Raw genomic sequence first — 6610 nt, 5'->3', positions numbered from 1 at the left:
ATGATGGGACAGGCAGGAGTGTTGGCAGGAATGATGGGACAGGCAGGAGTGTTGGCAGGAATGATGGGACAGGCAGGAGTGTTGGCAGGAATGATGGGACAGGCAGGAGTGTTGGCAGGAATGATGGGACAGGCAGGAGTGTTGGCAGGAATGATGGGACAGGCAGGAGTGTTGGCAGGAATGATGGGACAGGCAGGAGTGTTGGCAGGAATGATGGGACAGGCAGGAGTGTTGGCAGGAATGATGGGACAGGCAGGAGTGTAGGCAGGAATGATGGGACAGGCAGGAGTGTAGGCAGGAATGATGGGACAGGCAGGAGTGTTGGCAGGAATGATGGGACAGGCAGGAGTGTAGGCAGGAATGATGGGACAGGCAGGAGTGTAGGCAGGAATGATGGGACAGGCAAGAGTGTTGGTAGGAATGATGGGGAAGGAGGGAGTGTTGGTAGGAATGATGGGACAGGCAGGAGTGAAGGCAGGAATGATGGGACAGGCAGGAGTGTTGGCAGGAATGATGGGACAGGCAAGAGTGTTGGTAGGCATGATGGGGAAGGAGGGAGTGTCGGTAGGAATGATGGGGAAGGGGAGGGCCTCTTCAAAACTCGGGGCTCATCTCAGCTGAATAAAATCGTCTGGTAGAAGTAGAAGCAGAAAAAGCTACAAGAAGGGATACAAGAAGGGACAAAAGTTAGTACATTCATCAACTGCCACTACTACACTTAGTGCATGTCCATCACTTTCCTCTCTTGCACATTATCGCCATGAGTATCATCTATGGACAGAGAAACATACCAAGCCTCTCTCAGCTTAGGAATATTAGCCAGCAAAGGAAAATGACAAGTACAAGAGGTGAAATATTAGGCAGAGAAACATACCAAGCCTCTCTCAGCTTAGGAATATTAGCCAGCAGAGGAAAGTGACAAGTACAAGAGGTGAAATATTAGGCAGAGAAACATACCAAGCCTCTCTCAGCTTAGGAATATTAGCCAGCAGAGGAAAGTGACAAGTACAAGAGGTGAAATATTAGGCAGAGAAACATACCAAGCCTCTCTCACCTTAGCAATATTAGCCAGCAGAGGAAAGTGACAAGTACAAGAGGTGAAATATTAGGCAGAAAAACATACCAAGCCTCTCTCAGCTTAGCAATATTAGCCAGCAGAGGAAAGTGACAAGTACAAGAGGTGAAATATTAGGCAGAGAAACATACCAAGCCTCTCTCACCTTAGCAATATTAGCCAGCAGAGGAAAGTGACAAGTACAAGAGGTGAAATATTAGGCAGAGAAACATACCAAGCCTCTCTCACCTTAGGAATATTAGCCAGCAGAGGAAAGTGACAAGCACAAGAGGTGAAATATTAGGCAGAGAAACATACCAAGCCTCTCTCAGCTTAGGAATATTAGCCAGCAGAGGAAAGTGACAAGTCTATCTATCTATCTATTGCCAGACGCCTCAGTCCCGTTTGGGGTGGCCACAAACAAATCGCCTCCAAGTCGCCCTGTCCCCAGCCATTTCACTCCCCTGCTCCCAACTCACACCCCCCCCTCTCATATACCTCTCCACCCCATCCTTCCATCTCATCCTCGGCCTCCCCCTCCCTCTTTCCCCCTCCACCTCACTCACATACACTCTCTTCGTCAGTCTTTCACCCTCCATCCTCTCCACATGGCCAAACCACCTCAGTATGTTCCTCATAACGCTTCCTATCACATCCACATCAACACCACAACACTCCTTTATATCCTCATTCGTCAGCCTGTCTCTCCATGTGACTCCACAGGCTCCTCTTAAATAACTCAAGTACAAGAGGTAAAATATTAGGCAGAGAAACATGACAAGTACAAGAGGTAAAATATTAGGCAGAGAAACATACCAAGCCTCTCTCACCTTAGAAATATTAGCCAGCAGAGGAAAGTGACAAGTACAAGAGGTGAAATATTAGGCAGAGAAACATACCAAGCCTCTCTCAGCTTAGCAATATTACCCAGCAGAGGAAAGTGACAAGTACAAGAGGTGAAATATTAGGCAGAGAAACATACCAAGCCTCTCTCAGCTTAGGAATATTAGCCAGCAGAGGAAAGTGACAAGTACAAGAGGTGAAATATTAGGCAGAGAAACATACCAAGCCTCTCTCAGCTTAGGAATATTAGCCAGCAGAGGAAAGTGACAAGTACAAGAGGTGAAATATTAGGCAGAGAAACATACCAAGCCTCTCTCAGTTTAGCAATATTAGCCAGCAGAGGAAAGTGACAAGTAAAAGATATGAAATATTAGGCAGAGAAACATACCAAGCCTCTCTCACCTTAGCAATATTAGCCAGCAGAGGAAAGTGACAAGTACAAGAGGTGAAATATTAGGCAGAGAAACATACCAAGCCTCTCTCAGCTTAGGAATATTAGCCAGCAGAGGAAAGTGACAAGTACAAGAGGTGAAATATTAGGCAGAGAAACATACCAAGCCTCTCTCAGCTTAGGAATATTAGCCAGCAGAGGAAAGTGACAAGTACAAGAGGTGAAATATTAGGCAGAGAAACATACCAAGCCTCTCTCAGTTTAGCAATATTAGCCAGCAGAGGAAAGTGACAAGTAAAAGATATGAAATATTAGGCAGAGAAACATACCAAGCCTCTCTCACCTTAGCAATATTAGCCAGCAGAGGAAAGTGACAAGTACAAGAGGTGAAATATTAGGCAGAGAAACATATCAAGCCTCTCTCAGCTTAGCAATATTAGCCAGCAGAGGAAAGTGACAAGTACAAGAGGTGAAATATTAGGCAGAGAAACATACCAAGCCTATCTCAGCTTAGCAATATTAGCCAGCAGAGGAAAGTGACAAGTACAAGAGGTGAAATATTAGGCAGAGAAACACACCAAGCCTCTCTCACCTTAGCAATATTAGCCAGCAGAGGAAAGTGACAAGTACAAGAGGTGAAATATTAGGCAGAGAAACATATCAAGCCTCTCTCAGCTTAGGAATATTAGCCAGCAGAGGAAAGTGACAAGTACAAGATGTGAAATATTAGGCAGAGAATCACACCAAGACTCTCTCAGCTTAGGAATATTTGCCAGCAGGGGAAAGTGACAAGTACAAGAGGTGAAATATTAGGCAGAGAAACACACCAAGTCTCTCTCAGCTTATTTGCCAGCAGAGGAAAGTGACAAGTACAAGAGGTGAAACATTAGGCAGAGAAACACACCAAGACTCTCTCAACTTAGGAATATTAGCCAGCAGAGGAAAGTGACAAGTACAAGAGGTGAAATATTAGGCAGAGAAACATACCAAAACTCTCTCAGCTTAAGAATATCAGCCAGCAGAGGAAAGTGACAAGTACAAGAGGTGAAATATTAGGCAGAGAAACATACCAAGCCTCTCTCAGCTTAGCAATATTACCCAGCAGAGGAAAGTGACAAGCACAAGAGGTGAAATATTAGGCAGAGAAACATACCAAGCCTCTCTCAGCTTAGGTATATTAGCCAGCAGAGGAAAGTGACAAGTACAAGAGGTGAAATATTAGGCAGAGAAACATACCAAGCCTCTCTCAGCTCCGCAATATTAGCCAGCAGAGGAAAGTGACAAGTACAAGAGGTGAAATATTAGGCAGAGAAACATACCAAGCCTCTCTCACCTTAGCAATATTAGCCTGCAAAGGAAAGTGACAAGTACAAGAGGTGAAATATTAGGCAGAGAAACATACCAAGCCTATCTCAGCTTAGGTATATTAGCCAGCAGAGGAAAGTGACAAGTACAAGAGGTGAAATATTAGGCAGAGACACATACCAAGCCTCTCTCAGCTTAGGTATTTTAGCCAGCAGAGGAAAGTGACAAGTACAAGAGGTGAAATATTAGGCAGAGAAACATACCAAGCCTCTCTCACCTTAGCAATATTAGCCAGCAGAGGAATGTGACAAGTACAAGAGGTGAAATATTAGGCAGAGAAACACACCAAGCCTCTCTCAGCTTAGGAATATTAGCCAGCAGAGGAAAGTGACAAGTGCAAGAGGTGAAATATTAGGCAGAGAAACATATCAAGCCTCTCTCAGCTTAGGAATATTAGCCAGCAGAGGAAAGTGACAAGTACAAGAGGTGAAATATTAGGTAGAGAAACACACCAAGCCTCTCTCAGCTTAAGAATATTAGCCAGCAGAGGAAAGTGACAAGTACAAGAGGTGAAATATTAGGCTGAGACACATACCAAGCCTCTCTCAGCTTAAGTATTTTAGCCAGCAGAGGAAAGTGACAAGTACAAGAGGTGAAATATTAGGCAGAGAAACATTTCAAGCCTCTCTCAGCTTAGGTATATTAGCCGGCAGTGGAACGTGACAAGTACAAGAGGTGAAATATTTGGCCGAGAAACATACCAAGCCTCTCTCAGCTTAGGAATATTAGCCAGCAGAGAAAAGTGACAAGTACAAGAGGTGAAATATTAGGCAGAGACACATATCAAGCCTCTCTCAGCTTAGGAATATTAGCCAGCAGAGGAAAGTGACATGTACAAGAGGTGAAATATTAGGCAGAGAAACATACCAAGCCTCTCTCAGCTTAGGATTATTAGCCAGCAGAGGAAAGTGACAAGTACAAGATGTGAAATATTAGGCAGAGAAACAAACCAAGCCTCTCTCAGCTTAGCAATATTAGCCAGCAGAGGAAAGTGACAAGTACAAGAGGTGAAATATTAGGCAGAGAAACATACCAAGCCTCTCTCAGCTTAGCAATATTAGCCAGCAGAGGAAAGTGACAAGTACAAGAGGTGAAATATTAGGCAGAGAAACATACCAAGTCTCTCTCAGCTTAGGTATATTAGCCAGCAGAGGAAAGTGACAAGTACAAAAAGTGAAATATTAGGCAGAGAAACATACCAAGCCTCTCTCAGCTTAGGTATATTAGCCAGCAGAGGAAAGTGACAAGTACAAGAGGTGAAATATTAGGCAGAGAAACATACCAAGCCTCTCTCAGCTTAGGTATATTAGCCAGCAGAGGAAAGTGACAAGTACAAGAGGTGAAATATTTGGCAGAGACACATACCAAGCCTCTCTAAGCTTAGGTATATTAGCCAGCAGAGGAAAGTGACAAGTACAAGAGGTGAAATATTAGACAGAGAAACATACCAAAACTCTCTCAGCTTAGGTATATTAGCCAGCAGAGGAAAGTGACAAGTACAAGACGTGAAATATTAGGCACAGAAACATACCAAGCCTCTCTCAGCTTAGCAATATTACCCAGCAGAGGAAAGTGACAAGTACAAGAGGTGAAATGTTAGGCAGAGACACATATCAAGCCTCTCTCAGGTCAGCAATATTAGCCAGCAGAGGAAAGTGACAAGTACAAGAAGTGAAATATTAGGCAGAGAAACATATCAAGCCTCTCTCAGCTTAGGTATATTAGCCAGCAGAGGAAAGTGACAAGTACAAGAGGTGAAATATTAGGCAGAGACACATATCAAGCCTCTCTCAGCTTAGGTATATTAGCCAGCAGAGGAAAGTGACAAGTACAAGAGGTGAAATATTAGGCAGAGACACATATCAAGCCTCTCTCAGCTTAGCAATATTAGCCAGCAGAGGAAAGTGACAAGTACAAGAGGTGAAATATTAGGCAGAGACACATATCAAGCCTCTCTCAGCTTAGGTATATTAACCAGCAGAAGAAAGTGACAAGTACAAGAGGTGAAATATTAGGCAGAGACACATATCAAGCCTCTCTCAGCTTAGGTATATTAGCCAGCAGAAGAAAGTGACAAGTACAAGAGGCAGAGACACATATCAAGCCTCTCTCAGCTTGGGAATATTAGCCAGCAGAGGAAAGTAAGTAGAAGAGGTTATATCACGCAAACTCCCCCCCCCCCCCGCGATACAGACAGGGGAAAAATGATGGGCAGGGTCAGCAGGGCGAGGCTGGCACGGTAGGTGAGAAGAGTGACAGGCGGGGGGAAGGGGGACGAGGGAAAGGGTAAGTACACACATACACGCACCGCACAACACACACACTTTCACACGCTCATATGCATACACACACGAGAGAGAGAGAGAGAGAGAGAGAGAGAGAGAGATTTATAAGTAGTGAGAATAGTGACGTTTTGTGGCTGATGGGTTAGTAATAAGATACTGATTAAGCCACTTCTGCTCCAACTGTATTGCCTATGTGAAGGGAGGCCAAAGATGTGCGATTAAAACCTCAATTAAGCTCACAAAAATTACTCCCATTGGTATACATTCGAGAAAAAAAATATATATAAAAAGCTTATAAGAAAATCCTGACTTTTTTTCATGCGGTGGAAAAGTATCGATAAAAAAAAAATAGCCAAACTCTTCCACTAAGCTGATAAGAATTGTGTTGGTGGTTATATAGTGATTATGTATTCATTCTCACACGCCCGGGAAGGGAATTGAGTGATTGAATAAGCCATCACTGCCTCAATCTTCCCCTGTTGACAGATTGGGGGAGGGGAGGGAAGGGGAAGGGGAGGAGGGAGGGAGTGGTGAGGGGAGGAGAGGGAAAGGGGGTGAGGAAAGGAGGGAGGGAGTGGCGAGGGGATGGGAGGGGAGTTAGGAGGGAATGGCATGAAGGAAGGGGAGGGGTGGAAGAAAGAGGGAGGGAAAGTAGATGGAAGGGGAGAAGGG

This window comes from Coenobita brevimanus, chromosome 13 (genome assembly GCF_032717465.1).
Source record: "Coenobita brevimanus isolate Jiangsu-jjx chromosome 13, ASM3271746v2, whole genome shotgun sequence".
NCBI lineage: Eukaryota > Metazoa > Arthropoda > Malacostraca > Decapoda > Coenobitidae > Coenobita > Coenobita brevimanus.
This window is presented reverse-complemented; position numbering follows the sequence as displayed.